Source organism: Pongo abelii, chromosome 4 (genome assembly GCF_028885655.2).
Source record: "Pongo abelii isolate AG06213 chromosome 4, NHGRI_mPonAbe1-v2.0_pri, whole genome shotgun sequence".
Classification (NCBI taxonomy): domain Eukaryota; kingdom Metazoa; phylum Chordata; class Mammalia; order Primates; family Hominidae; genus Pongo; species Pongo abelii.
The window spans coordinates 95,146,316-95,153,733 of record NC_071989.2 but is presented as its reverse complement, the minus strand read 5'-3'; the positions used below and the strand labels follow the sequence as shown (position 1 = coordinate 95,153,733).

General features: G+C 34.0%; 1 pseudogene; it reads right to left on the bottom strand.

Moving 5' to 3' along the window:
* Positions 1-500: 500 nt before the first annotated feature.
* On the bottom strand, positions 501-611 carry LOC112133679 (small nucleolar RNA U3; annotated as a pseudogene).
* Positions 612-7,418: the final 6,807 nt, after the last annotated feature.

The following is a 7,418-nucleotide window of genomic DNA, read 5'->3' as shown; positions in this document are numbered from 1 at the left end:
GGAGTCTAAGTATCTTTGAAGGCCTCTAAGAACTTGCTTTTATGAATCCGAGTGCTCATGTGTTGGGTGCATATATATTTATGACAGTAAGTTCTTCTTGTTGAGTTGAACCCTTTAGCATTATATAATGCCCTTCTTTGTCTTTTATGATATTCATTGGTTTAAAGTCTGTTTTGTCAGAAACTAGTATTGCATCCCTTGCTTTTTTCTGTTGTCCATTTACTTGGTAAATTTTCCTCCATCCTTTTATATTGAGCCTATGTGTGTCATGGCATGTGAGATAAGTCTCTTGAAGACAGCATATAAATTTGTCTTCATTCTTTTTCCAGCTTGCCATGCTGTGTTTTTTAATTGGGGCATTTAGCCCATTTACATTTAAAGTTAGTATTTATATGTTTGGATTTGATCCTGTCATCATGATGTTAGCTGGTTATTTTGCAAACTTGTATATGTGGTTGCTTTATTGTGTAACTTGTCTGTGTACTTCATTGTGTTTTTGTACTGGCTGAGTAATGGTCTTCCCTTTCCATATTTAGTTTTTCATGCTCCACGTATCCAGGGAAATTTCTCTAGGAATGAACTATAGAAATGATCCCTGAAAGTTTAGTCTTTGTAAAAAGTTTTCAAATCAGAAAATGTGAGTCCTCCAACATTATTCTTCTTTTTCAAGATTGGTTTGGCAATTAGGGGGCACTCACAATTCCATATGAGTTTGAAAATTAGCTTTTTCTTTTTTAAAAAATAGGTCATTGGAATTTTCCTGGAGATTGCATTGAATATATAGATTTATTTGGGTAGTATGACATCATAGCAACATTAAGTTTTCAAATTTATTAACACTAATATATTTCAATTCATTTAAGTATTCTTAAATTTATTTCAGTAATGTGTTGTAGTTTTCAGTGTACAAGTCTCTCACACCTGTATTAATCAGGGTTCTCCAGAGAGACAGAACCAATAGGATATACATATATAGAAATATATAGAAAAAGATTTATTATGTAGCATTGGCTCACACAATTACTGAGGCTGAGAAGTCTCATGATCTGCCATTTTCTAGCTGAAGACACCAGAAAGCTGATGATATAGTTTCATTCCAAATTTGAAAGCCTGAGAACTGGAGGGCTGATAGTGTAAGTCCCAGTCTAAGTCTGAAAGCCTGAGAACAAAGACCACTGATGTCGAGTGCAGGAGAAAATGGATGCCCCAGCCCAAGCATAGAGCCAATTTACTCGTCCTCTGCCTTTTTTTCTGTTCAGCCTTCAGTGGATTGGATGTTCACCCACACCAGTGAGGATAATCTTCTTTACTCAGCCTACCACTTCAAATACTAATCTCTTCTGAAAACATCCTCACAGACACATCCAGAAATATTTTATCAACTATATGGGCATTGCTTAGCCCAGTAAAGTTGACACATAAAATTAACCATCATAATCTACTTGGGCAATTTTCAGGGGGCACTTTATTCCTTTGGATGCTACCATAAATTTAATTAATTTCTTAATTTCCTTATCAGATTGTTTATTGGTGCTGTATAAGAGCACAATTGGTTTCTATGCATTGATCTTGTACTCAAAAACTTTGCTGAATTTGTTTATTAGATTTAGTAGCTTTTTTATGGATTATTGGGATTTTCTATTATGTCATCTGGAAACAGATAGTTTTACTCTTTTACTTCAACTTCAATACATTTTGTTTCTTTTTCTTGCCCAATTACTCTGGCTAGAACTTCCAGTACAATTTTGAATAGCAATGGTCAAGGCAGCCTCCTTGTTTTGCTCCTGACCTTAGAGAAAATGCTTTTATTCTTTGATCATTGCATAATGTGCATAGCTGTGGGTTTTCCACAATACCCTGTATCATATTGAGGAAGTACCCTTTCATCTTTTGACTTAGTTTGCTCTTTGTTTTTTCTAATTTTTAAGATGTACATTTAGGTTATTGATCTTTACTTACATTTTAAATTTAAGTTTTCATTTGTTTCTTCCAGCAGTTCTTTTCTTCTAGTTTTTTCTTTCTTTTTTCTTTTTTTTTTTTCTCACGAGTGCTGTATCCCCTTAAGTGATTTGGTATTCTTCTTTGACTACTCACCAGGATTCAGCCAGCCACAGGGCTACCTTAGGCAGTGTCAATTCTAAGAGTGGTGGTAATTTCAGTGGCCTTTACCTCAGTGAGCTTAGCTGCAGAGCAGCCAGCAAGTTACCAGTATTCTATCTGACAATGTAAAGAAATCTCTCTGCTTCTAGACTCTTCTGTTTGAAAGACAAGTTTTCTAGCCATTCTATCTACAAGGTAGAGAAAACTCACTAGCCCACTTAATAAGATTCCCTGTATCTTCTCAGATCCATCAGGCTTGAATACAGCCCCTAGAGATAGTCACAAGAGTCTCCATGAGCCAAAATTAGTCTAAACATTCTCCCCACTTGTTGCTTCAGGGTTCTTTGCTACTGGTGCACAATCTATTGTCTATTCCAGGAGGACAATTTCAATATGTCCTCTCTTTCCAGACCTGGAAAACCTCAAGGCTTCTAGCGTCACATTTCCCCATACCTCTGCCTATCAACATAGCAGCTGCTGGATCAGGAAATGGATTTATCTAAACTGTAATTAAGAACATACATAGGACAACAGTGGTATATTTTAGCTGCCATCTTCCCAGTAATTTTAAAAATTTTATATATAGGGGCCAGGCTTGGTAGCTCATGCTTATAATCCCAGCACTTTGGGAGGCTGAGGCAGGTGGATCACTTGAGGTAAGGAGTTTGAGACCAGCCTGGCCAACATGGTGAAACCCCCTTTCTACTGAAAATACAAAAATTAGCTGGGCATGGTGGTACATGCCTGTAATCCCAGCTACTCAGGAGGCTGAGGCAGGAGAATTGCATGAACCCAGGAGATGGAGTTTGCAGTGAGCTGAGATCACACCCCTGTACTCCAGCCTGAGCAACAAAGCGAGACTCCATCTAAAAAATATATAAATATAAATATAAATATAAAATGTATAAATAGGTAATTATTTTTTAATTCTAAAAGACAGTTTTGTTATGTCTTGTAGCCATCATTTATACATTGGAATAGATCTTAGAATTTTAAATGGGAAATATGATTAACATACAAAAATTTCATATATGGATAAATTTTCATGTATTCATCTCAATTATTCATCTACCTTATGTAAATAATCACCATGATCCATAAAGAAATAGATATTAGTATTTGTTCCAGGAAAATAAATTTCATTTTGTGCTGTAGCCAAATTATTTCTTTTAACCTATGAGTAAACAAGCATACTATACTTTGGAAGGCTGATTTGCTTTAGAGTTTTCAAATACTTGTTTTTATTTTCTTAGTATGCTCATTTTTTGACAAATAAGAGAAATGAAACTATTCTTTAATTATACTAGTGAACCATGACAAGAAATAAGTGGGAAATTTTGCTTGCACAATTACATGATGTTCAAATTAACTGATTCTATATTTTAAAAGGAAAAGATACTATCAGTTTTATATCTTTGTCATTATCTATACATACTTTTAATAGCTTTTTAAAATACCAGTTTTATTTCTTATTTGAATAGCTTGCCAATACTTACCATCTGAGCAACATTTCTCTGCTTGCAGCTGGTTTTTGCTTACAACACTGTAAGGTAACATATTGTGATTTGGAAGTGCAGCTGTGACTAAAAGTTCCAGTGCACTACTCATGCCACATTTCACAATGAATATAGTGCAGATAGTTGCACAGGATTCAAACTTCATTCAAAGATTTACCCAAACTGTGTATCAGCCACACATATTCATAACCCATGGACAATTTTATTTTTAATAACTTTTAACATAATAATAGTATTTTTTTGAAATTTTGGGAAACAAGAAAAATTATGAAGAAGCAGCTAATGTTAATGAGTTACATCTACCACTAACTTTACATTTCAGTGTGTATCTTTTTATAAATATATACTTAAAGTCTCCCCCTAGTTGAGATCATACTATACATATTATTTTGAAGACTACTTTCCATACTAAGTATAATACACAATGTTTAAACATACTGGGGATTTATCTTTAAATTGCAATTCTTCTGAGGTATAATTGTAACTAGACCATCATTCCATGCTCTGAATAGTAAATTTGTTTCTTACAGATACCCAACTACTCCTTGAATTTTGCCTGGGTACTTATAAGAATCTACCCTCTCTTTTAAATAATTAATAAAAATGAGTACCCTGATGGCTAAAATTCATAATAGGTATGGCTTATACAATGTAAAAAGTCTCTTAGTAGTTGTATTTTAATTATTAAACTCTAAATTGTATTAGCATTTTCCCTTTTTTATTTTTTATTTTTTCTTATAACTTCAATATTTTTTTAAGATTCAGGGAGCACATGTGCAGGTTGTTACATGGATATATTGCATGATGCTGAGGTTTGGGATACAAGTGATCCTGTCACCTAGAGGGTGAGCCTAGTATCCAATAGTTAGTTTTTCAGCCCTTGCCCCCCTCTCTTCCTCTCCTGTCTAGTAGTCCCCAGTATCTATTGTTGTCATCTTTCTGTCCTTGAGTGCCCGAGGTATAGCTCCCACTTATAACTGGTGGTTATCTGTTCTTGCATTAATGCTCTTAGGATAATGGCTTCCAGCTGCATCCATGTTCCTGCAAAGGACATCATTTCATTCTTTTTTCATGGCTGTGAGTATTAGCATTTTAAAAAATGTAAGAGTCTGTGAAAAAGCTGAGTCGAGCTACTATGTATGTGAGATTTTTGTTGTTGGTAGGTTTTTTTTTTATTAAGACACATTTAGGAATGTTATTCTAAATGATGAAAAGTATTTAATACTTTAGTAATTTATGAAAGTTAAAAAGCACCATTCCTAAGTAGATAATTTTTTTGTTTTGCATCCAATTTACTCAAACACATTCTTTTGGAAAGGTCACTTAGAAATTAACTATGAACCCATTAAGGGGCTGACCTGTGTGTTTCTCTTCATCCTCAGTGCCTAACACAAAAATTTTTGTTTGTTGCTGCTACTACTGCTTCTACTGGTATTGATAAAATTGGTAAGAAAATTATATTGCTTTCTGCTTTACTCTATTGCTCATCAATAATTTGAGAGAGTTAATGAATACTTAGGTAACCTCCAAGATGGAGTTCAACAAATATGAAATAACAAGGCAAAAGAAATCTAAGCTTTATCTCTTGGTAGAAGTATTAAAAAGACTTTGAAACTGGGGTATAAAAATTGATTTGGGAGGATCAATTATGTGCCCTGATCCATAGGCAAAGATCTTGCAGTGAAGAACTCACATCTCCCTTATTACTCTGGTCTTTCTCTCCATTCTTGCACACTAAATAATGCCCTCGGTCCTTTGCCCTTTACAGATAATGTATTTTATGACAATTACTACTGCTCTTTAAGCACCCTGCATTTTTAGCAATAAACTATATTCTTAAGATTTAACATATCAGCTACAAGGCACCAAAATATTCTGGTGTTCAACTTATTTATTGGTGTTTGACATTAGGGAAAACAAATATGATCTGAATGGTATCCCTGGAGCCTAGATACGGAAGTCCTCCAACATTTAAGTGTGGATTGGCTGGAGCTATCAGAGGTCACCATCTACAATTCCTCAGAGGATGGGGCTGCTAAAAACAATATCTCTAAATTGGAAATAAAGTTTTTATTTGCAGGCTTTCTGTTTGAATGCTTGATAAAGATGAGAAGGCTACACTGGGTGGCAAAGTGAAGACTGCTTCAATAGGGAAAGAGCCTTAGTCGTTAAAATGTTTTGTGAAACTCTTGAGTGCTCAGCTTCTTACAATTACATAGTATATTTGCCATGATTCCATTGTATGTCATGAGGTCAGTAGGTTTTATCAGATTCTGTAAATCTAACACTTAAGGCTTTATCAGATTATCCCTATGACTTCATAAATTCTAAGTTTACATGAGTAGAGAAGTCTCAATACCAATAATACTGTACTTACCTTAAATTTCTATTTAAATTTTTAATACTTATAAATAGATTGATGCTTAAAATAAATTTATTTCCTTATTTTTAATGTTTGCATTAAAAACAAATAAGCTCATAACAATTCCTGCAGTCTAGTGTGTGGTCTATCTCTTCTTACAACAGATTTAGATAATGCGGTCTGGAGAAACATGGAGGTGATGACAGAAGGAAAATGTCATAGATGGAGGAAAAAAGATAACTAAAACTGATTGAAAGAACTCCATAAACATAAAACTTGTCTGTATATTCACTTTCTTATACCATTTATGATTTAAATCAATGATTTACTACAAAATATTTTTATTGACTACTTGAAATTTACTTCATTGGCATTTTTTTCATTAAGGTTTTGACAGTGAACTGTAAACCCTAAAAATAGCCTGTCTTCATTTGCTTCATTCTTAGAAACTCTCATAATGTAAGAGTTTTGCTTTCTTGCCCCATTCCAGCTCCATCAGCATTTCTGTCTATATCAAGCACATTTATGCATATAGTCACTTACTATTATCTTCTCTATCTCTTTTTGGTTTGCATGAATACAGCTTAAGTAATTTAAAGATCCCAGATATGTGCTAATTAGAGTGTCCACCCTAAAGGTATCAGTAAATCAGACTGCTGCTAATCTAGCTTCTCAATGTATTACTTTTAAATGCCCTAGGATGCATAAGGGTATTGAAAAATATCAACCCCAGAGAACAAAATTTATCACCTCTGTCAAATAATACTCACACTGATGAATTCTGACATTCACCTCAATATAAGTCAGAATCCACTTATTATTTAATTAGCCAATTCTATGTAATGTTTGCCATTATGTTTGACAACATATACAGCTTCTTTCTTTTCTCATATTATGGTACAACGTAACATGAACTAAAGAGGAATCTAAAATTGAGAGTTCAATCTTCAAAGTCGTGTATTCTTTGACCTGCAGTTTGACATTCTTTCAGTGATATTAGTTTTTGTGAAGAATTAAACCCTGTTGTAGCATTGTAAGTTCTGTGACATTTTTAAAATGCAACTTCTTGACATCAAATTGAGAATTATTTCTGGGTGTAGCTTATGGGTAACATAATGACCCATATGTTTTATCTGAAATATGATTGTTGTTATTCAAGTAGTCTTCGTCCCAAATATACATTTATTGAAAAACTGAGCCAGATTTTCTAATCATATGGAAATAGTGGTATTTGCCTATACAACCAAACGTGCGTCTAATTCCACTTCTTGTATAGGTGGTGTAGCTAGATCTCTAAGACTAGCGGGAAGCTGGATGATCATTCAATTAAGCACCTCATTGCCCTAATCCTCATTCAAGAAAAAAAAAAAAACCTCACCAAAATCCTAGTGTCTGGGAATGCTTGCATGATATAGTGTATAGAAACTGTTCTGTTAACC